The 25,603-nt window shown below is 45.6% G+C and overlaps 1 protein-coding gene across 3 annotated transcripts in view; it reads right to left on the bottom strand.

Annotated features, from left to right (window-relative positions):
• The window catches only part of tox3 (TOX high mobility group box family member 3), a 112,930-nt gene that overhangs the window by 66,773 nt on the left and 20,554 nt on the right, over positions 1-25,603 (bottom strand). The window contains exon 1 of one of the 3 annotated variants that reach the window (XM_078401636.1): positions 6,468-6,581. The exons of the other annotated variants lie outside the window; for them this stretch is intronic. The gene's annotated coding sequence lies outside the window, so the exon portion shown is untranslated. Of the gene's footprint in view, positions 1-6,467; positions 6,582-25,603 lie in introns of those variants that run through there. 3 annotated transcript variants of the gene reach the window in all.

Raw genomic sequence — 25,603 nt, 5'->3', positions numbered from 1 at the left:
CGTACAGGTGTGCAGGTTAATTGGCTTGGTGTAAATGTAAAAATTGTCCGTAATGCATGTAGGATAGTGTTAATGTGCGGGGATCGCTGGACGGCGCGGATCCGGTGGGCCGAAGGGCCTGTTTCCGCGGTGTATCTCTAAACTAAATTAAACATCAATGGAGCTTTGGTACAACATTAACTCTCCAACCACAGCACCACTTCCTATGTGGTTTGGAACCAGGCTCATGTTGGCCACATTAAGAGACCTTCTGGCGATCAGCGCAGGTCCACAGAAAGGCAGGTGGATAACGAGCATCAACGCCCTTTGGTGGGCATCGGACTATCCTTGATCAGACTTTGCTGGCTTTACCTTGCACTAAACACTATTCCCTTATCATGTATCTTTACACTGTAAATGGATCGATTGCAATCATGCACTGCCCGGATCAAGGGATCTGCAAAGAAAAGGCAACAAAGGCATGTAATTTACCCTTTGCCAGAGTCAAATGTCCATAGAACCGCCTTACTGGCGGCTTGCTACTTTTCAAAAAACACCAACCTTAGCACACTGCAAAGTCAAGGTTCAAATCAGAAAGGTGACTGAGTAACGCTGCACTGCAGTAACGTTACACACATAAGTTTGGAAAAGGTGATAAAAGTGTTGGCCACGCCAACCAATGCTTGTGTGACCTTTTGGATTAGTACGTGACTCGAAAGTAAACCATTGCTTGGTGAGGTTCAGACACAGTTGAACGAACGTGACTCTGAACTTGTTAAAATAGAAACACTGATCACTGCTGGAATGATGGTTAGACGACAGCAGAGTGGCAGAGTTGCTGCCTCACAGCACCAGAGACCCGGGATCCATCTCGACTACACAGTGGCAGAGTTGCTTCCTCACAGCACCAGAGACCCGGGTTCCATCCCGACTACGGGTGCTGTCTGTACAGATTTTGCGCATTCTCCCCATGACCCCATGGGTTTTCTCCGGGTTCTCTGTCTTCCTCCCACATCCCAAAGACCTGCAGGTTTGCAGGTTATTCGGCTTCTGTAAATTGTCCCGAGAATGTAAGATAGAACTAGTGCACTGGGTTGATCGATGAGGGCTCGATGGGCCAAAGGGCCTGTTGCTGCACTGCATCTCCAAACTAAACGAAGAAGGACCTGCTGATCTCCTCCTGGTCGTCTTCATCCTCAATAACTTGGTCTTCACGAGTTGCCGGTACTTGAAAAGCAAATGACTCACAAATCTCATGGCAACCTCATGAAGAAACAACATGGAGCCCCTGATCACATGGGCTGTTATGTCCTCCCAGTCAAAATGGACAATAGGCAAATCTAACATTCCTCAAGACATCTGGGAATGGTCATAAGGTCATAAGGACATAAGGAATAGGAGTAGAATTAGGCCATTCAGCCCATCAAGTCTACTCCGCCATTCAATCATGGCTGATCGGTGGCATGGTGGCACAGTGGCGCAGCGGTAGAGTTGCTGCTTTACAGCGAATGCAGCGCTGGAGACTCAGGTTCGATCCTGACTACGGGTGCTGTACTGTAAGGAGTTTGTACGTTCTCCCCGTGACCTGCGTGGGTTTTCTCCGAGATCTTCGGTTTCCTCCCACACTCCAAAGACGTACAGGTATGTAGGTTAATTGACTGGGTAAAATGTAAAAATTGTCCCTAGTGTGTGTAGGATAGTGTTAGTGTGCGGGGATCACTGGGCGGTGCGGACTTGGTGGGCCGAAAAGGCCTGTTTCCGCGCTGTATCTGAAATATGAAAAAAATATATATTTAAAAAACATAGCACAAAAAGTAAGGAAATTTGTGTTTGGTAGATTATTTCTTTGTTGTAACAATGCTTCTTGGCAATAAATCTTATACCGTTGGAAAGCCTGTTTATTTCCCTTTTAAATGGTGCCACATTTGTAAGGAACATGCATTTGTGGGATGAGCAGCAGAGCTGAGTATATGGGTTGCGCCTATGAAAAATTTGCCAAATCTTCTCTGCCAATGCCAAACAGCTTATTCTGCTGTTGCTATTGACTCTTGTTTTGAGCTTCTGGTACCCCCAGGTGCTGACAAGAATGGGATGCCATCCCACAACAGTGTGTGACCAGGCTGGTGACCAGCATGAGGAGGAGGTGCCAGGCTGTTATGGCTGTGTATGGTTCTTCCACACGCTACTGTGGCTCCTGTTTATTAAATGAATAAATTGTTAAATTGCCAATATGTCTTGTTTCTTCAGACTTCAATCATCCAATCCACCAAACAACACCGAACAAGAGTCAATGGCAGAATAAGCTGTTTGGCATTGGCAGAGAAGATTTGGCAAATTTTTCATGGGCGCAACCCATATACTCAGCTCTGCTGCTCATCCCACAAATGCATGTTCCTTACAAATGTGGCACCATTTAAAAGGGAAATAAACAGGCTTTCCAACGGTATAAGATTTATTGCCAAGAAGCATTGTTACAACAAAGAAATAATCTACCAAACACAAATTTCCTTACTTTTTGTGCTATGTTTATATCTATCTCTCCCTCCTAACCCCATTCTCCTGCCTTCTGTATCTGTATCTTGACGTATAATCACCATCACTGGTTGTAGCAAACGTTAGGAGGCTCATGTGCCAATTCGCAATTAAATATTAAAGTGGGCCTGAAAGGTCACTCTTAATATCGATTGTTTCCAACTTGGTCTTGAAGGTTTTAACGTCTGGTGCAGTGCGAATGTCATGGTGGAGATGATTCCACTCGTGAATTGCCTTTGGGTACAGTGAATACCTATAACAGTCTTTACTTGTTGGGATGATGCTGTATTTGAAACCCCCGATTGCCTGGTCTTTGGTTGTCTGGATGAATTTGCAGAGTGAAGATGACTCTTGATGTTGCTCGGAATAAACCCATGCGTTTCTTTATAGATGGTCGTCAGGAGTAATTTGGTCCTACGGTCTTGAAGAGTTTCCCACTCGAGATCAGCAAGCATTTTATTGATCCCCATAACCTCTGACACCTGTACCAATCAAGAATGGTGTTCATTTAATGATTTCATCATCAAGTTGTAGGTTTGGGCATGAGAAACCCACAATCTTGTCAACCTACAAGTAGAGAAATTTCTGTTCCAAATTAAACGGGTGTGCAAGCCCGTGGTGAAAGGTTTATGTTACCCCCAGCTAGAAGCCAAGGGGAGAAGAAACAGGTGCTGGATTTTGGCACACTTAGGTTTAGTTTAATTTACAGATACAGCGTGGAAACAGGCCCTTCAGCCCATCGAGTCCACGCTGACCAGCGATCAGCCCGTGCACTCGTTCTATCCTACACACTAGGGACAATTTACAGAGCGCCAATTGACCTACAAACCTGCACGTCTTTGGGATGTGGGAGGAAACCAGGGCTTCTGGAGGAAACCCTCGCAGTCACAGGGAGAACGTGTAGAATACACACAGACAGCACCCGAAGTCAGGATGGAACCCGGGTCTCTGGCGCTGTGAGGCAGCAGCTCTACCGCTGTGCCACAAGTTTGGCAAACGCTTCATTCTGTGCCACTGGGTATAAGGGATCACACCCACAAGTATTATTAACTGTGGTGAAGCAACTCATATGACTTGGAGTGTCGTAGGCAAATGAGAACTGTGCATGGTTTCACTTTGTGTTGGAAGGAACTGCAGATGCTGATTTACACCGAAGATAGACACTGGAGTAACACAGCGGGTCAGGCAGCATCTCTGGAGAGAAGGATTGGGCACTGGGTTCCCTCCACGTATTCGTATCAGATCCATCTCTTTGTTTGGATAGGCTTCATTAGACCTCTCAATTATAGAAAAAATACTAGAATTCTTTAAATTGTTTGACAATTGGGTTTGCAATCATGTTCTTATACAGTTCACGTCTATACCACAGTTCAATTACAACATGGCAGAAAGCCAGTGGCAAATCACCCCTAATTTGAGTGAAGCTTTATTGGTTATACGCTAAAGAAATAGTTGCTCGATTGCCAAGTAGCTTATATCAGGCTTGTAATTTAAACCTCGTCTTACTGCCAATACATGTCAGCTTTTGGGTTCTGTGTTGTCACATTTTATCACTTTCCCGTTGAAATGAAAGTCGAATATATATATATATATATATATATATATATATATATATATATATATATATATATGAATTCTAGTATTTTTTCTATATATATATATATATATATATATATATATATATATATATATATATATATTCATTAGCATGAGCCAATCACGTGATATTATTTTATTTATACATATATGTATACATATATACACATATACAACTATATAACATACACACATATACATATATACACACACACACAGACACACATAGATACATATATATAAATAATTATATCACGTGATTGGATCATGCTATTCAATTCCAAAGTTTACTTTCATTATTCATGAACTTCGGTTTCACTGAAGTACTCACACTGACACTGACAGTTTCACAATTTTCTTTTTGCACTTTACTCATTTTACACACACTCATGCCAACCCATTGCACAGGAAATGGCAATGTAGTCACATGCCTTAATATTCTGTTCCGCAGTGAAGCATTTGGTTTAGTTTGGAGATGCAGTGTAGAAACAGGCCCTATGACCCCTCCGATTCCACACCGGCCAGCGATCCCTCTACACTAGCACCATCCTACGCACGAGGGACAATTTTTACTGAAGCCAATTAACCTACAAAGCCGCAAGTCTTTGGAGTGTGGGAGGAAACCGGAGCACCCAGAGAAAACCCACGCGGTCACGGGGTGAATGTACAAACTCTGTACAGACAGCACCCGAAGTCAGGATCGAACCAGAGTCTCTGGTGCTGGGTGACATTTCGGGAGAAAAATGGTACAAAAAATGTAATTGCCGAGCTAAATTAGCAGGGTGGGCTGTACCTTGAAGAAGGTTCTCGACCCGAAACAGCACCCACTCCTTCTCTCCAGAGATGCTGCCTGTCCCGCTGAGTTACTCCAGCATTTTGTGTCTATCTTTGGGGTAAACCAGCATCTGCAGTTCCTTCCTAAGAATCTTAAAATAGACACACACACAGACACACACACACACACACAGAAAGACCCAGACACACTGACACACACACACACAGACACACACACACACACACACACACAGACACACACACAGAAAGACCCAGACACACTGACACACACAGACACACAGACACACAGACACACACACAGACACACACACACAGAAAGACCCAGACACACTGACACACACACACACACACACACACACACACAGACACACACACACACACACACAGACACACACACACAGAAAGACCCAGACACACTGACACACACACATGGAGACACACACACACACACACAGAGACACACACACACACAGAAAGACCCAGACACACACACACACACATGGAGACACACACACACACAGACACACACACAGAGACACACACACACACACACACACACACACACACAGAGAAAGACCCAGACACACTGACACACACACATGGAGACACACACACACACACATAGAGACACACACACACACACACACACACACACACACACACACACACACACACACACACACACACACACACACACACACACACACACACACACACACAGACAGACAGACACACACACACACACACACACACACACACACACAGACACAGACACACACACACACACACACAGACACAGAGAGAAAGACACAGAAAGACACAGACACACTTTTTATGATTAACTCAAATTATGGGATTTGGGCATTGAAGCCCAAGAAAAAAATTATTGTCCATGTTCAATGCCTTCAGGGAGCCGGCCTTCAGTCTGACTGTGGTCCTTCTGGGAAGGTAACCGTGTACAGACAGCACCTGTAGTCAGGATCGAACCCAGGTTTCTGGCGCTGTGAGGCAGCAACTCTACCGCTGAGCCACCGTGCCTTCTCAGGACAGAGCCTTCTTCGGACAGAGCCAGCCGATTCCAATTACCTGCAGTCTCTGACAATTTGAACACTGACAAATCGAACTCAAACGGCAACTTTTTTTTTTAAGGAAAGGGCCATGTGAATGCAGAAGAAGCCTGCACAGCTGTTTGCTAATAACCATTGTTTCGTATCAGCCCCACTTTGTGTTCTTGGGCAAACTGTCTGACTGAATTGCAAATTCTAACCATCAATCACGTGGCTTTGTACAAATCCCCCTTAAACAAAGTTCTTCCTTTGTCCCAAGTCGTTACAGTGACCAATATGGGTAAACTTGCCGAAAGATACTTCTGGGGCCAAGTTAAAAGAGATGCATAAGAAAATCCTAAATTATTTTATATTGGTAAAGGAGATTCACACTTAAAGCAAGCATAGAGAAAATTAAATTTAAGTGAACAAGTTTATCACCTTCCCCTCAGCTAACAATGTACCATTCTACATTTCCTTGAACATTGTTCTCTTTGATCTGTCGTTTTCACACCTTACCCGTCCATCTCTCTATGTCTCCCTCTCCCCTGACTCTCAGTCTGAAGAAGGGTCTCGACCCAAAATGCCACCCATTCCTTTTCTCCAGAGATGCTGCCGTGTCCCTGTCAAGACTGGAGCGACTGGGCTTTAGAAGGACGAGAGGGGATCTTATTGAAACATTAATTATTAAGGGATTGGACACGCTAGAGGCAGGAAACATGTTCCCAATGTTGGGGGAGTCCAGAACCAGGGGTCACAGTTTAAGAATAAGGGGTAGGCCATTTAGAACGGAGATGAGGAAAAACTTTGTCAGTCAGAGAGTTGTGTATCTGTGGAATTCTCTGCCTCAGAAGGCAGTGGAGGCCGATTCTCTGGATGCTTTCAAGAGAGAGTTAGATAGAACTCTTAATGATAGCAGAGTCAGGGAGTATGGGGAGAGGGCAAGAACGGGGTACTGATTGCGGATGATCAGTCATGATCACATTGAATGGCGGTGCTGGCTCGAAGTGCCAAATGGCCTACTCTTGCACCTATTGTCTATTTATGTTCCTCGATTTTAATCTTCCTCAGTGTTGCCAAAGGTTCAAGATAAAACTGAGTGGCATCCATTTTAGGAACAAAATAATCCCGTGCACATGTAATCTGCAACCCATCTAATAGTGCAGAAATACCCTGTGTCCACTTAGAAATGAAACAGAATTTTAATGCTCAGAAATAAAAAGGTACCTGAAAATTAGATCCATTACCATATCCAGGCCACAGTTTGCTGGTTTGTATGCTTGTCAACCTGCATTTATGTTCGCTTTTAAGCACAGATGGAAAATATTAACTATATTATTACTGTAAAATACAACAATGTGCCTGCCTTTCAGATTTAGACTTTAGAGATACAGCGCGATAACAGGCCCTTCGACCCACCGAGACCGCACCGACCAGCGATCGGCGATAGTACACTCGCACTATCCTTCCTGCACACGAAGGATGATTTTCCATTTTACCAAAGCCAAATAACCTACAAACCTGTACGTCTTTGGAGTGTGGGAGGAAATCAGGGCACCCGGAGAAAACCCACGCAGGTCACGGTGAGAACGTGCAGACAGCACCCGTAGTCAGGATGGAACCCGGGTCTCCGGCGCTGCAAGGCAGCAACTCTACCGCTGCGCCACCGTGCTGCCCCTTTGCACCGAGCTTTGTGTGAGATGGAGCAACAGAATGACACATTCCATGGTGATGCCATTTGTTCGCCCCTTGGACTGAATGTTGCAGAGAAATGCTAGCAAATTTGATGGCTGTGTGTGCCAACAAAGGGCGGCACGGTGGCACAGTGGTAGAGTTGCTGCCGTTCAGTGACAGAGACCCAGGTTCAATCCTGACTACGGGAGCCATCTGAACGGAATTTGTATCATCTCCCCGTGATCAAGTGCTCCGGTTTCCTCCCACACTCCACAGACGTAGAGGTTTTTAGATCCACACCCCTCCATTCCCAGCATGTCCATATGCCCATCTGGGAGCCTCGACTGCCAGCTATTGTGTCTGCCTCCACCCTGGCTGCCTATTCCAGCCACCCACCACCCTCTACCGAGCTACCGAGAAGCAGAATCTCAATGGTGCTTGCAAGAAAGGCAGGTATGGTCTTTACTTCTAGGTCGATAGGCACTCCACTGGCCAGGAATTGTTGCCCATTCTTCTAAACCCGAAACATGGCAGATGACCAGAGAGTAGACAGAAAAATGCTGGAGTAACTCAGCGTTAGAGGCAGGAAACATGTTCCCAATGTTGGGGAGTCCAGAACAAGGGGCCACAGTTTAAGAATAAGGGGTAGGCCATTTAGAACTGAGATGAGGAAAAACTTTTTCAGTCAGAGAGTTGTGAATCTGTGGAATTCTCTGCGTCAGAAGGCAGTGGAGGCCAATTCTCTGAATGCATTCAAGAGAGAGCTAGATAGAGCTCTTAAGGATAGTGGAGTCAGGGGGTATGGGGAGAAGGCAGGAACGGGGTACTGATTGAGAATGATCAGCCATGATCACATTGAATGGCGGTGCTGGCTCGAAGGGCCGAATGGCCTCCTCCTGCACCTATTGTCTATTGGGACAGGCAGCATCTGTGGAGAGAAGGAATGGGTGACGCTTCGTGTCGAGACCCTTTTCCATACCCGAAGTCTCGACCCGGAACGTCACCCATTCCTTCTCTCCAGAGATGCTGCCTGGCCCGCTGAGTTACTCCAGCATTTTGTGTCTGCCTTTGATTTCAACCAGCATCTGCAGTTCCTTCCTACACAGATGGCCAGAGATGTTGTTTATTGGCTGCACCTGTTGGGACGGAGGTAGAAAGAAAAATCACGCAACATTGCAACTACCACCCTTCATTTCGGGAGCCTACAGGCTGAACTTGGTATGACAAAATGCTGGAGTAACTCAGCAGAACTTGGAATAGTCCTGTTGCACGTTAGATTGGGTTGGCACAGAAAGGGAAAAATTAGTCTTTTTTTCTTTCGCAAGTGAGTAACTCCATCCGGCAATAGCAGGTTGGTTGGTTGGCAGAAGACAAAGAGTAGCAATAAAAGGGGATTCTTTCCTGTTTGGCTGCCAGTGATAGAGTGGATGCGAAGAAGAGACTAGTGGGAGAGTCTAGGACCAGAGGCCACAGCCTCAGAATAAAAGGACGAACCTTCAGAAAAGAGATGAGGAGGAATTCCTTTAGTCAGAGGGCGGTGAATCTGTGCAATTCTTTGCCACTGACGTCAGTGGATATTTTTAAGGTGCAGATTGACAGATTCTTGATTAGTACGGGTGTCAGGGGTTACGGGGAGAAGTCAGGAGAATGGAGTTGAGAGGGAGAGATAGATCAGGCATGATTGAATGGCGGAGTAGACTTGTTGGGCCGAATGGCCTAATTGTGCTCCTAGAACGTATGAACGTCAATGCTCACATTTACAGTGGGGAAAACATAATATTAACTCCCACTTCACTTCAGTGAATTTCAAGAGCGGCAAGGGGGGAGTTCCAAATTATGGATTGCAGAATTACTCTGTATTAAAGTACATCAAAATTTAATCAAAAGGCAAATTTACATTTTGTCACACAATGGCACAAAACCTGGATAATTCAAATATTATCACTTGGGTCTCAGAGCCAATTATAATTTACAAACTAAGGATAATTAAAATAACTTGGAGAGTTTCCAAATAAAAAAAAATTTAAAAAGTGAATGGCGCTGTTCTATTTTAATCATTCAATTATTCGTACACAGTTAGGCATCAGCTTTTTAAAAAATGTTTTAAAACAGGAAATATTAAACCAGGTGCTGGTTAATGTTTGCACAACCTGCACCAGGGCATTGCAAACCAGTGTTCCAATCTATATAAATTTGAGAAACATGTATTGTTGAGCATTGGCTCATACATCAGTCTATAATATGCTGCAGGGCTGACTATATTAAAACAAATCACTTTGCCTGCAGCTGAAGAATGGAGGCAATATACAGATCAGAGGTTATTGTCTAATTTAAATCTTGGCTCTTTTCCCAGTACAATACTCGACTTTGAGCCTGGACTGTTTGCTTTCACTGCCAGCGATGAACTGCCTGTGTTCAAACGGCTTTGGGAGTTTTCCAAAAATGTGCCTGCAAAATGCCAATCAACAAGTTGCTAAAGATTAACAGAATGACTGTAGCAAATTAATTTGAACCACAGAAACATCTGTCTTGTGTGTTTGCTCTGAAAGGAACTCTGTACACCTGCTTCTCAACTCCTTCGATCTGCCACACAATGTTGATTCAGCTTGCTGGCTTCATGTAAATACATTTAGTAAGTGGTGCCAGTCCATTTATCCACATTGTTTAGTTTAGTTCAGAGATACAGCGCGGAAACAGGCCCTTCGGCCCACCGACCAGCGATCCTCGCACATTAACACAAGGCTGCACACACTAGGGACAATTTTTACACTATACCAAGCCAATTAACCTACATACCCTGTATGTCTTTGGAGTGTGGGAGGAAACCGAAGATCTCAGAGAAAACCCACGCGGTCACGGGGAGAACGTACGAACTCCGTACAGACAGCGCCCGTAGTCGGGGTTGAACCTGGGTCTCCGGCGCTGCAAGTGCTGTCAGGCAGCAACTCTACCGATGCGCCACCGTGCCGCCAAATATAGTTGCAATATAGTTTTTACTGCATTATTCATTAAACATATCTTTCCTGACTGCTTGTCTCTGCTGTGTTATGCAATTGTAGGAAATTTAGAAGCATTCAAGTCCCTCTCAGTTTGCAATCACTGAAACGAGTCCGGACATTATCAAAAAACGATATTTTAGTTTAGTTTAGAGATGCAGCATGGAAACAGGCCTTTCAGCCCGTTGAGTCCGAGCCGACCAGCGATCACCTGTACACTGGTTCTATCCTACACCCTAGGGGAAATTTACAGAAGCCAATTCACCTACAAACTCGCACGTCTTTGAAATGTGGAAAGAAACCAGAGCACCTGGAGAAAACCCATGGGAGGGAGGGAGGGAGGGAGGGAGGGAGGGAGGGAGGGAGGGAGGGAGGGAGGGAGGGAGGGAGGAGAAGGTGAGGGTGCTGCACAAATGCAGGAGAGGTTTGGGCCCAACGGGTCCACTTGGTCTAGTTATTTAATAACAATCAGGTTTCTTTTTCCCCCATACGGTGAAACCATTCACCAAATTAATCAGCATGCTGCCAATTTTTGGGGTGAACTCTGCCCCTTTATTATGATGACCACAATGACCATTTCTCTGTGGGCGTGTGGTATGAAGTTCCATCAGCTGCCTTGATCCTTGCCCTGATTTTCAAGTGCCTAAACAACTAATTGAAGAAGATACAAGTGTTGTTTTAACATCCAGCATTGGGCCTTTGATTGATCTCCATGGGGAGAATGGCTGGAGCGGCGGTTTGACAGTGATGAGTGAAGAAGTGCTGTGTTGGCAGAGTTACCATCACAATTTCAATACCGCAGCTTCAACGCCCACCATCTTGCTCTGCAGCGGAGATTTTCTTCATTCATCTTCATTGAGGAGACATTTGACCTGCCTGGTAGCACCCCGATCAGTTCTAGGACAACAGAGAGCTCCTCCTCTGTCTAACAAACTGTTTTGAGGAAGGGACTCGACCCGAAACGTCGCCCATACCTTCTCTCCAGAGATGCCGCCCGTCCCGCTGAGTTACTCCAGCATTCTGTGTCCGTCTTCGGTGTAAACCAGCACCTGCAGTTCCTCCCTACAGCGTGGTATTCTTACCGAAGAGATCAGTGTGATTTTATATCGCAACCCCAAAAAAGCCAAATCTTGCACTAAAGAAATCAAACACCAAAATCCACTGAGGAATGCTTGACGAATTTCATATGAAACCAGAATTATTTTTCTTGCGAGGAACACGAGAGAGTATGATAGATAATCCAGTGTTTGGAGCGGAACAGTTTAGCTGGATCGTTCCATGCTTCCCAAAAGCATGCCGCTCTGACTTTACACTGACTTGACGCATACAGGGCAGAAATAGGCCCACCGCGGCCCACCGTGTCCGTGTTGACCGGCGATAAACCCGAACACTAGCACTATCCTACTCACTAGGGACAATCTACAATGTTAACAAAGCCAATTAACCTACAGACCTGCCTGCACGTCTTTAGAAGGTGGGGTGGGAGCGAAAGGGGAGCATCTGGAAAACCCACAGGGTCACGGGGAGAACGTACAAACTCCATACAGACAGCACCCGCAGTCGGGATCGAACCCGGTTCTCTGGCGCTGTGAGGCAGCAACTCTACCGCCGCGCCACCGTGCAAGATTGAAAAACTAAAACCTCTAGCACGTGAACTAATAAAGAAGGGGGCATTGTTATCATGCCAGGGATAGTGAGAAGGCGAGTAACTTGTAGTCAAATCTCAAGTAGTTATCTCCTGGGTTGGCGACCTGCAACTAAGCCATCCCACGAGCCTGCATCTGACCAATATCCCACCAAACCTTTTCTGTCCAAGTGTCTTTCAAAATGTCACAATTCTACCCACCTCTACCACTCTGTGCCCCATATACACACCACCCTCTGTGTAAAACAAATTGCCCCTCAGGTCTCTTAAATTCCCCCCCCCCCCCCCCTCCCTCCTTCCTTAAACGTATGTCCTCTACTCTTAGACTCCCCTACCCTGTGGAAAGGACTTCACCAAATCAATGTCCCAAATAATTTACTAAACCTCTGTGAAGTCACCCCTCACCCTTCTGCCCTCCAGGAAATACAAACCTATCCGGCCTTTCCTTATAACTCAAGCCTTCTAGACTCGGGAAAATCTTCATAAATCTTTTTTCCGCACCTTTGCGTGATATTCATCCTCTCGCTGATAACTGCACACAGTCCTCCAAATGTGGCTCTAGTAATGTCTCGTACAGCTGTAATCTCCCATCCCAGTTCTTGGACTCAGTACACAACACAAAGTGCTGGAGTAACTCAATGGGTCAGGCAGCATCCGTGGAGGGAACGGATGGGCGACGTTTCAGATCAGGGTGCTTCTCGAGACTCAATGGAGAGGCGACATTTTAGGGTCAGGATCCATCTTGACTCTGAAGAATGGTCCAAACCCAAAATGTCGCACGTCCGTTCTCTCCACAGATGCTGCCTAACCAACCAGCACTGCGTTCAGCTTAAGATCCCAACATCTGGAATTCCTTGTGTCCCCTATACTCAATATACTGACTGATGACGGAAAACATGCCAGACACCTTGTTCACTGCCCTGGCGACCTGTGTCACCACTTTCATGGATTCTAAATCCCTCTTTTTAAGGAAAATGTTCTTATCTTATCCAGGCTTCCTTTGTTGCAAATATCTCCGGTGTTCTGAAGAAAGCAACCCTGACTTCTCGAATCGTTGCCCATAATGACAAATTCCCAGCCCTGGAAACATCTTTGTAAATCCCCTTTGCATCCTCTCCAGAGCGATCGATCACACTTCCTCTTGTAAGGCTGTGACCAGAAATATACACACCGTATGGAGAACCTTGTCAAAGGCATTGCTGAAATCCATGTAGATCACATCAGAAGCACCACCCTAACGAGCCTTCCCAATGTCTCTCCAAAATGTTCATCAGCTTGGTGATGCATGACCTTCCCCTAAAAAATCCACGCTGACTGCCTCTGCCTTTGAGTATAGAAGTTGGGAGGTCGTGTTACAGTTGGATAAGACACTGGTGAGGCCACATTTAGACTATTGTGTTCAGCTTTGGTCACCATGTTATAGGAAAGATGTTGTTAAGCTGGAAAAGGTGCAGAGAAGATGAACGAGGACGTTGCCAGGACACGAGCTATAGGGAGAGGTTGAGCAGGCTAGGAATTTATTCCTTGGAGGGCAGGAGGCTGAGGGGTGATCTTGCACAAGTGTACAAAATCATGAGAGGAATGCTCTTTTACCCAGAGTAGGGGAATCGAGAACCAAAGAAGGGAAAGTGCGGCGCGGTGGCGCAGCGGTAGAGTTGCTGCCTTACAGCACTTGCAGCGCCGGAGAACCAGGTTCGATCCTGACTACGGGCGCTGTCTGTACGGAGTTTGTACGTTCTCCCCGTGACCGCGCGTGCTTTCTCCGAGATCTTCGTTTTCCTCCCACACTCCAAAGACGTACAGGTATGTGGGTAAATTGGCTTGGTAAATGTAAAAATTGTCCCTAGTGTGTGTAGGATAGTGTTAATATTCGGGGATCGCTGGTTGGCGCGGACCCGGTGGGCCAAAGGGCCTGTTTCCGCGCTGTAATCTCGAAACTAAACTAAAAAAAGACATATCATATCATATCATATCATATACATACAGCCGGAAACAGGCCTTTTCGGCCCTCCAAGTCCGTGCCGCCCAGCGATCCCCGTACATTAACACTATCCTACACCCACTAGGGACAATTTTTACATTTACCCAGCCAATTAACCTACATACCTGTACGTCTTTGGAGTGTGGGAGGAAACCGAAGATCTCGGAGTAAACCCACGCAGGTCACGGGGAGAACGTACAAACTCCTTACAGTGCAGCACCCGTAGTCAGGATCGAACCTGAGTCTCCGGCGCTGCATTCGCTGTAAAGCAGCAACTCTACCGCTGCGCTACCGTGCCGCCCTATTACATACATTCAAGGTAAGCAGGGAAAAATTTAATAGGAACCAGAGGGGTAACTTTGGTTTATAAACACAAAGGATGGTGAGTGTATAGAACAAACTACCAGGAGAGGTGGTTGAGGCATATATTATCACAACGCTAAAGAAACATTTAGCCAAATACATGGATAGGATAAGTTTAGAGGGATATTGGCCAAATGCAGGCAGGTGGGACTAGTGTAGATGGAGCAAACATTTAGCCAAATACATGGATAGGATAGGTTTAGAGGGGTATTGGCCAAATGCAGGCAGGTGGGACTAGTGTAGATGGGGCACATTAGTCAGGGTGGGCAAGTGTGTTTCCACACTGTATGGCTTTATTAATCTGTGCCTTTCTCGACCCATCTAATCAATGCCTGAAGAATTGAGCAGTTTATGTCCCTTCCACTAATTAACTCTAAATAATGAATGGAAAATGCAAAAAAAAGTTTTAAGTAAGGATACAAATTATAAATTGATTCAGAATAATCAGTATTTAATGCACAGTGAGATGCCGGCAAGAATCTTGGTGAAACGAGATGCAAATTTATTTACTACCCTGTAGCATTCAGGCAATAATTATTCATCAAGGAATTAAAAATTAAATATTTAAGTTAAAATCTGAATTTTTTTAAAGATTTAAGCACCACCAGCAACTATATAATGTAAGTAAATGAAAGGAACAACATAATTGCACAGTACTTAATGAACCATCATTCAATAATTTAATCCTCCAAGGTAATTAGATTTACCAAGATCTCATTTTCCAATCTTATACTTATCTGAACAATTAATATTTGCTTTCTCAGCTACATGGCAATTCTCAGAGACAAAGAGATCAAGTAGATCGTTTTTTAGCTTGAACGGAGAGAAAAAAAATCCGGGCTGGTTCTGACATAATTAACGTAACAGATGGAACTTCATATTTCATAGCCCTGCATTGTTCAGTCAAAAAGGTTGCACATTTCTCCTGTGTATTTTCTTTGTTGCATCTTTTCTCAACAGCCTTTTCACAAGTGGGTTCTCTCAGCAAAAAGTTCATGGTGAGGTTGGGTTCATTTGACACTTAAACGACCTGGTTAGTCATACCCTGTCTCAGGGTGAGGGAAACAAAGACCACTTCTTCCCACTGATAATTTTTCGACTTAGTCAATGGGTCCTCTATGACTTGATTTTGTCTTCCAACATAATCAATTTTGCTCAGAAAAAATTAATATCATAAACCCACCGGCTGCATGTGCCAAGCACAGGGCAAAGTACATATGTTGTACTTAAAATGCTAAATCATTTAATATTACATCCACTTCGAAGACAAAGTAGCAAATCTGACTTTGACAGTCAGAACCTTTCTCCCCTCGGGTGGAAATGTCAAAGATTAGAGGGTTTACTTTAGTTTACAGATAACGCACAGAAGCAGGACCTTCTGCCCACCGGGTCCGCGCCGACCAGCGATCCCCGCACATTAACACTACCCGACGCACACTAGGGGCAGTTTACAATTTTACGAACCCAAATAACACACACACCTGTAAGTCTTTGGAGTGTGGGAGGAAACCAGAGCGCCCGGAGAAAACCCACGCGGTCACGGTGAGAAGACGACAAACTCCGTACAGACAGCACCCGTCGTCAGGATCGAACCGGGTCTCTGGCGCTGTGAGGCAGCAACCACTGCGCCGCCGTGCCACGGATCCTCTGTCGTTAAGGCGGAGCAGACTTGAAGGGCCGAGCGGCCAAATTCTACGCCTAGGTCACGCGGTCTTAAAGAGTTATGCCCTCTGAAAGGCAAGAGATTACCACAGAGCAAACACCTGTCGTGGGCAAGTATTGTGCATCAAAGTCAGCTCAGAAGGGAGCGTTTTCTCACTAGGCGAGGAGGTCTGTTCTTTCCAGAAGAGTTTTGCCTTGGAGAATCAGGACATTGTGCATGGGCATAATAAATCCAGCCCGCGTTACAGAGCTCAGCTCATTCACAAAGTAGGTATTGTTCAAATAAAGAAAAACATCGGAATATCTAATTAACACAATTAACCTTTTCGTTTCTTACGGATTCTCTGGAGCATTCCCATCTCCAGAGCCATTCCGAATTCCCAGGTGCATTTGCTGGGAGAAGGAAGCAACTGGGAATTGGTATATCAGCTCGTCAAGGGAGCATAAGGTTGGAAACATCTCAATTTACCAATAAAACAACACAAAAGATTTACTGACATAATAGTTGTTTTTTTCAAATAAAGGCCGACAGCCGAATTTGAGGGGAATTCTACCAAATCCCTCTCAGTTTTAGTTTTACAGATACAGCACGGAAACAGGCCCTTCAGCCCACTGAGTCCACGCCGATCATCAATCACCCGTTCACACTAGATCCATGTTATTCCACATTGTCATCCATTCCCTTGTCATCAGAGGCAATTTACAAAGGATCAATTCACCCACAAACGCGCACGTCTTTGAGATGTGGTATGAAATCCACATTCCAGAACCAGGGGCCACAGTTTAAGAATCCAGAACCAGGGGCCACAGTTTAAGAATAAGGGGTAGGCCATTTAAAACGGAGATGAGGAAAAACTTTTTCAGTCAGAGAGTTGTGAATCTGTGGAATTCTCTGCCTCAGAAGGCAGTGGAGGCCAATTCTCTGAATGCATTCAAGAGAGAGCTAGATAGAGCTCTTAAGAATGATCAGCCATGATCACATTGAATGGTGGTGCTGGCTCGAAGGGCCGAATGGCCTACTCCTGCACCTATTGTCTATTGAAATCGGAGCGCCCGGAGGAAACCCACGCGGACACCGAGAGAATGTGCAAACTCCACATAGACAACACCAGAGGTCAGGATCGAGCCCGGGGCTCTAGCGCTGTGAGGCAGCAGCTCTACCAGTTGCACCGTTACGCCACATTTGATGGGACCAAAGGGTCAGCAAGTTCACATCTGCTCCAGATACCTAGACCATGCCGCCTAGACCATGTCCAATGTGCCACTTAATGGGCAAGATCCCCATTCTCTCACTGGGCAGGTGTCTCTGGTCACTGTACAGAGATGGTGTGATAGGTTTCTGTATGGTAGACTGCTCTGAAGACCTTCTGGAGTTATCACAATCAGAATTGTCTGCTCTCTTGAAGATGGTCATGAACACGGTACCTCTCCCCATCTCAGGTCGTAAACTGAGTGAACCAAAATCAACGTTCCCTCCTAAGGTAACAGCATAGCACTAATGTGAACGGGTGATTGAAGGTCGGCATGGGCTGGGTGGGCCGAAGGGCCTGTTTTCGTGCTATATCCCAAAACAAATCATTCAATTCATTGTGGCTTTAGGAATGTTAGTCGAGGAATCAAATCTCGATTAAGTGTATTCACAAGCCAAATGCCTTTATCTCATCTTAATCTAGTCTCGATATATTTTCACCTTTCTACTTTAATTACTGTCATATCTGCTCAACATCATGTCTTTTGTAGAAACAAATAACTGTGGATACTGGTGAATACACAAACGTATATTCACATAAAGTGCTGGAGTAAATCAGCAGGTCAGGCAGCATTTCTGGAGAGCATGGATAGGCGGCATTTCAGGTTTAGTCCGATCAAGATCCTTGACCCAAAAAGTCACCTATCCATGTTCTCCAGAGATGCTGCCCAATCTGCTGAGTTACTCTAGCATTCTATGTCCTTTTTTCATTTTTTTTTTTCTCATCTGCTCATTCTTTGATTAGCTTCATAAGCCAAACACCTCTTCTTATTTCGGAAGAGCTTTAGAAAGTTCTAATCTAGTTACTTTAGTTGCAGACAAAATGTGTGGCAAGGAACTGCAGATGCTGGTTTACACCAGAGATAGACACAAAGAGCTGGAGTCTCTCAGCAGGTCAGGCAGCATCACTGGAGAGAAGGAATAGGTGACATTTCGTGTCGCGACCTATCTTCCGACTCAATAGGTCTCGACCCGAAACGTCACCCATTCCTTTCCCCCCAGAGATGCTGCCTGACCCGCTTAGCTACTCCAGTTTTTGTGTAGGAAGGAACTGCAGATACCGGTTTACACAAAAGATGGACAGAAAATGATGGAGTAACTCATCGGGACAGGCAGCAACTATGGAGAGAAGGATCCTTGCTATTGAGGGCGTGCAGCGTAGGTTTACTAGGTTAATTCCCGGAATGGCGGGACTATCATGTGTTGAAAGACTGGAGCGACTAGGCTTGTATACACTGGAATTTAGAAGGATGAGAGGAGATCTTATCGAAACGTATAAGATTATTAAGGGATTGGACACGTTAGAGGCAAGAAACATGTTCCCAATGTTGGGGGAGTCCAGAACAAGGGGCCACAATTTAAGAATAAGGGGTAGGCCATTTAGAACTGAGATGAGGAAAAACTTTTTCAGTCAGAGAGTTGTGAATCTGTGGAATTCTCTGCCTCAGAAGGCAGTGGAGGCCAATTCTCTGAATGCATTCAAGAGAGAGCTAGATAGAGCTCTTAAGGATAGCGGAGTCAGGGGGTATGGGGAGAAGGCAGGAACGGGGTACTGATTGAGAATGATCAGCCATGATCACATTGAATGGCGGTGCTGGCTCGAAGGGCCGAATGGCCTCCTCCTGCACCTATTGTCTATTGAATGGGTCACGCTCTGGGTCGGGACCCTTCTTCAAACTGTTTGTGTCTACCTTAATAGCAGATTCAGTAACAGGGTTGCCAAACAAGAACGATTAGGGGCACTTCAAAAGAACAACTCCACAGATGAAGAAACTTCACTTGGTATCACAGACGCAGTTCGGACACTGCCGACTCATGGCAAGGAAGGGGAGCTCACACTGGTCTCTATCCAACAATCTCTATCCAACGGTCTCTATCCAACAATCTGCCTGTCGGGGAACCTCCTTGCCCAAGGTCATCCGTTGTCGGCCCCGATTCGTTCTTTTCATTTTGCTTTCAGTTTTCCCCTCCACTCCCCCTGCTACAATCAGTCAGTAGAAGGGCCCCGACCCAAAACGTCACCAATCCATTTTCTCCAGAGATGCTGCCTGGCCCATAGAGTTACTCGAGCGCTTTGTGTGTATCTTTGGCATTAACCAGCATCTGCAGTTCCTTTTTAATTACAAACTTCGAATTGTACTTCATGTTGCCTCGGGAAAGCAACCAACTTAATTGCCCTGATCATTTCCTTGCTCATTTTGGGCAGAAGAGAGCAAAGCTTGAAAGTACATACCACCTGAATGTGGAACAGTTGCATCTCTTGTGTTTTTTGACTTCTGAACAGTCCTGCATTAAGCTAGAGTATAGTCTTAATCTTCCAACCTACCTCGATGTGGACATTGGACTTTATCTTTGAAAATGTAACAGTAACAATACAATGGTGAAATACTATATTCTGCACAATGCTATTTTGCTCTTTGTACTACCTACAGTACCTACAGCAGCAGTGGCCCTGGTTTGATCCCAACCACGGGTGCGGTCCGCGTGGAGCCCGCACGTTCTCCCTGTGTGGGTTTCCTCTGGGGGGCTCCGGTTTCCTCCCACATCCCAAAGATGTGCGGGTTTGTCGGCCGATTGGCCTCGGTAAAAACTTGCGCCCGGTGTTCATGGAGAGGATGAGAAAATGGGAGGGTGTGGAACTAGTGTGAACGGGCGATGGATGGTCGGTGTGGACTCGGTGGGCCAAAGGGCCTGTTGCTGTGCTGTACTTAAAGTAAAGAAGTGAATTTAAAGAGATTTTTCCTTCAACCGAGGCTTGGTTTCTTTCAAGTTATTGGATGCTTTTGACCTTATTTTTGGCCAGTCTGATTTGATTTGTTACTGTTGTTTAGCAAAGTAAATGGCAAAGCCGTCTTTAAAGCCGCATGTTAGTGAAAGTCATAGAGTCATACAGTGCGGAAACAGGCCCTTCGACCCAACTTGCCCACACCGACCAACATTTCCCATCTACACTAGTCTCACCTGCCCGCGTTTGGCCCTTATCTCTCTAAACCTATCCATGTACCTGGCCAAATGGTTTTTTTAAACGTTGTGATAGTACCCATCTTAACGACCTCCTCTGAACACCTCCTTTCAGTCCGCCTAAATCTACCTGATCTCCCAGTTGTTAAACACTTTAACGCCCCCTCCCATTCCCACACTGATCTTTCTGTCCTGGGCCTCCTCCATTGTCAGAGTGAGGCCCAGCGCAAACTGGAGTAATACCTCCTCATATTTCGCTAATGCAGCTTACACCCCAGAACATTGACCTCTCTAACTTCAAGTAACCCTTGCTTTCCCTCTCTCCATCCCCACCCCGACCAGTCTGCGACCAGTCTGCCTGTCCCCGATTACATTTTATCTGTTTGTTTTGTTGTCACCTTCTCCTAGCTAACAATGATCTATTCTGCATCCCCCTTGTCTCGTTTTCGCACCTTGCACTTCCTTATCTCTGTATCTCCCTCTCCCCTGATTCAATCTGAAGAAGGGCCTCGACCCGAAACGTCACCCATTCCTTCTATCCAGAGATGCTGCCTGACCCGCTGAGTTACTCCGGCATTTTGTGTCTATCTTTGGTTTAAACCAGCATCTGCAACATTTCCTCTGGCAGTTTGTTCCATGCACCCACCACCCTTTGTGTAAGAATAAATAAATATTTCTTTTAGAAACATAGAAACATAGAAAATAGGTGCAAGGGGAGGCCATTCAGCCCTTCGAGCCAGCACATCCATTCATTGTGATCATGGCTGATCATCCACAATCAGTAACCTGTGTCCAACTTCTCCCCATATCCCCCGATTCCTCTAGCCCCCAGAGCTCTATCTAACTCTCTCTTAAATTCTTCCAGTGACTTGGCCTCCACTGCCCTCCGTGTACAAAGTAAAGTTGCCTGTCAGGTTCTGATTAAATCTTCACCCCTTCACCTTAAACCTATACCCTCTGGTTCCTGTTTCCCCTACCATGGGTAAAAGATTATGTGCATTTACCCCAGCTAGTCCACTCATGGTCTTACACACCTCTATAAGATTTCCTCTCATCCTCTGTGCTCCAAGGAATAAAGTCCTAGTGAAGAGATTCTCTTCAACATACCCTCCCATGCCCAGAACACAAACTTCTACCTTCCCTTCAACCATCCTGGTATCCATCATTTCAAAACTAAACAACCAGAGTGTTGCTGTCACATTAGCACAGTTATGACGAATGAAAGCTATTCTAAACTCTGGCACTACCACTGGCAACAGACACCATCCTGAATGCTGGACCATCCATCAAACCTAGTGTTCTATCAGGTGACAGAGCTTTTGATATTGAAAGCTACTACGTTTGCATTGGATATTGGTTTAGTATTGTCATATGTAACGAGGTGCAGTGAAAAGCTTTTGTTAGTTTAGATCCCAGGTTCGATCCTGTCCTCGGATGCTGTCTGTGTGGAGTTTGCATGTTCTCCCTGTGACCACAGGGGTTTCTCTGTGCGCTCCGGTTTCCTTTCATATTCCACCATCGTGCGTGATTTTCGGTTAATTGACCCTCTGTAGCTTTCCCGCAGAGTGCAAGGAATGGATGAGAAAGTGGGATAACATAGAACGAGTGTGAATGGGTGATCCATGGTTGACGTAGATACAGAGGGCCGAAGGTGTGGTATATCTAAACTAAACACTGGACCAGGATGGGAATCCCACCCAAACATCTGGCCGTTTGTTTCCTAAACATAAGATTATCCCTTCAATGTGTCCTGGTATAAATGTAGTATTTTTTAGTTTAGTTTAGAGAAATAATGCCCTTTGGCACACCGAGTCCGCGTCAATCAGTGATCACCCCGTACACCAATACTATCCTACACACGACAATTCTTGCCAAAGCCGATTAACCTACACACCTGTATGACTGTGGGGGTGGAATCTGGGACACCCGGAGAAAACCCACGCTGGTCACGGGGAGAACGTACAAACTCCGTACAGACAGCGCCCGCAGTCAGGATCGAACCCGGGTCCCTGGCGCTGTGAGGCAGCGATTCTACCGCTGCGCCACCGTGCCGCCCCAGTGGAGTGGATTTGATTCCCAAATGCTGCCCATCCACAACCTTAATTTGTTTTTATGTTCCCATTGTGGATCCATTCACACTTACTTAAAATCTTTACTCTCACTGTACTCAAAGTAATAATCTGTAAACACAACTTGAATCTTGACATCAATATCAAGATAACTGTTTCAGAAAGCTACAACCCAAAAAAGGTATGAACACTGAATATGCCCATTCTGGCTAACTAACCACCAACACTTCCTTTTTTAAATTACCTACCCCCCCCTCTCCCTCCCACCACCCCCCACCCCCACCTCCCCCCCACATTCCCTGTAACCCATCTAGATGTGTACCCATTTCTCCATCTATCCCCGTCTCCACCCCCTTCTGCCTACATTCCTTTCCTCTAGCTTCATAATTCACACCTTGTCTCTCCTTATTTCACAGCCTTTTAGTTTAGTTCAGAGATACAGCATAAGAAACGGGCCCTTCTGCCCTCCAAACCCACACCGGCCAGCGATCCCCGCACACTAACACACTAGGGACAACTTACAATTTTACCAAAGCCAGTTAACCTACAGACCTGTTCGTCTTTTGAGTGTGGGAGGAAACTGGAGCACCCGGAGAAAACCAACGCGGGTCACGGGGAGAACGAACAATCTCCGTAGAGACAGCACCGGCAGTTAGGATCGAACGCGGGTCTCTGGCGCTGTCAAGCAGCAACTCGACCGCTGTGCCACCTCTTTTGTCTCCTTGTATCTCTGGCCTTTGTCCACCCATCTGCCAATCCACCCACCCCCCCCCACATCTGTATATCTACCCATCACTTGCCTGGCTTTCTCACACCCCACACCTCCCTTCCAGCTTTCTCCCCTCACCCCACTACAGAAGTATTCCAACCCGAAACATCACCTATCCTTGTTCTCCAGAGATGCTGCATGACCCACTGAGTTGCCAGCATTTTGTGTCTATCCTCAGTGTAAACCAGCATCTGCAGTTAATAATAATAATAATAATGCATTACATTTATATAGCACTTTTCTAAACACTCAAAGGCGCTTTACAGGGTTTACTAAAACATAGAAAAGAAAAGAAATAGATAAATAAGTAAACAAAGAGAAAAGGAACAAGAAGGTGAGGTGACCTTCAGTGGTTGAAGGCAGTGCTGAACAGGTGAGACTTCAGTGATGTTTTGAATGTGGTGAGTGAGGAGGAGTCTCTGACGGTTTGGGGTAGTGAGTTCCAGAGTGTGGGAGCAGCGATGGAGAAAGCCCAGTTCCTTCCTACACACGCTGCCTGGCCTGTTGAGTTACTGGAGCACTGATTTTTCTGTTCAAAATTTGCAACGCTGTTTAGAAGCACTTTTGTTTTTTGTTTCCTGTGCAAAAATGCCATTTTCATTTCTCGCTACATTATTAATTCCTTCAACAGTACTTATTTTGGTATTATGTCAAGCTTCTCATTCATCCAACTCCCTGCAACTTTAATTGGTTAAATTAATGTGCTTCATTAATTGGTTTAATTAATGTGCTTTTCTCTTCAGATGGCTCGAATAAAATGTGGTCTGTACTCTGTGAATGTTAATGCTGTCCTGCCCTGTGTGCCTGTCAGTTCAACATGCCCTGGCAACTCAATCAACCAGCTCCTGATAAAGCAAAGTTCCATCAGTTTGCTCCATGTTCCATTATACAAGGGCAAGCTTTGGAAAACTGCACCTGGACTTCCATCAAATTTAGACACAAGGAACTGCAGGCACCCAATGAAATGAAGTGAAATGTTATTTCCACACAGTTCCATGAACACCAAAGTGTAATAGTTTAGTTAGTCAATAGTCAAGTTTATTTGTCACATACACAGAAATGTGCAGTGAAATGAAAGATTACCCACAGTCCAACAATAAGAGCAATCATAAACCAACACCAAACAAAAAGAAACAAAAAGAAACATCCATCACAGTGAGTCTCCTCCAGTCCCCTCCTCACTGTGATGGAAGGTCAGAATGCCTTTCTCTTCCCCTGCCGTCTTCTCCCGCGGTCAGGCTGTTGAATTTGCCACGTTCCAGGCCGCGCCGATACAGCACGGAAACAGGCCCTTTTGGCTCAGCAAGTTCTCCAGCGATTCCCGCACATTGACACTATCCTACACACTCTTGGGCCAATTTCACAATGATTCCAAGCCAATTAACCGACAATTAACACGTCTTTGGAGTGTGGGAGGAAACCGGAGATCCAGGTGAAAACCCACGCTGGTCACGGGGAGAACGTACAAACTGCGCACAGACAGCACCCGTAGTCAGGATGGAACCTGGGTCTTTGGCGCTGTGAGGCAGCAACTCTACCGCTGCGCCACCGTGCCGCCTGAGTTGGCACCGAGTCTTTTCATTTTTCCTGAAAAGATTTAAAATTTGATTTTACAAAGCTTCAGGTATGCCAACCCTTATTATTCCTGTCACCAGATAGAGCAAAATTCTCAATTCTCATCATACACTAACCCACAGTCAACAACCTTTAAGCAAAGTGCCAGTAAGGTTAAAAAGAGAGACGTTAAAAGCGATGGGTATTCCTCGCTCCGACTTTGACAGACAAGTTTAGTTAAGAGACGCAAGAGATGGCCCTTCAGCCCATCGATCATCCAGTTACACAAGATCAATGCTATCCCACTTTTAGTATCTGGGACTATTACGAGAGGGAGAAAGATAATGATCGTGCTGTGACCTTAGTGCATGCCCCAACAATGGGAAAATGAAGCTCATCTCCTTAAAAACAAAACAAGAGTTTCCACACCTCAGCTTCTTAGTTTAATTCAATGATACAATGTGGAAACAGGCCCTTCAGCCTACTGTGTCCGCACCAAACAGCGATCCACATACACCCGTGCTATCCTACACACTAGGGACAGTTTACAGAAGCCAATTAGCCGACAAACCACATCTTTGGAATGTGGGGAGAAACCAGAGTAAACCCACGCAGTCACAGGGAGAACACACAAACTCTGTACAGACAGCACCCATGGTCAGGATCGAACCAGAGACTCTGGCACCGTGGGACAGCAACTCTACCGCTGGACCACCATGCCACCCCGGTGTG

The sequence above is a fragment of the Rhinoraja longicauda genome, chromosome 6, assembly GCF_053455715.1.
Source record: "Rhinoraja longicauda isolate Sanriku21f chromosome 6, sRhiLon1.1, whole genome shotgun sequence".
Taxonomy (NCBI): Eukaryota; Metazoa; Chordata; class Chondrichthyes; order Rajiformes; family Arhynchobatidae; genus Rhinoraja; species Rhinoraja longicauda.
This window is presented reverse-complemented; position numbering and strand designations above follow the sequence as displayed.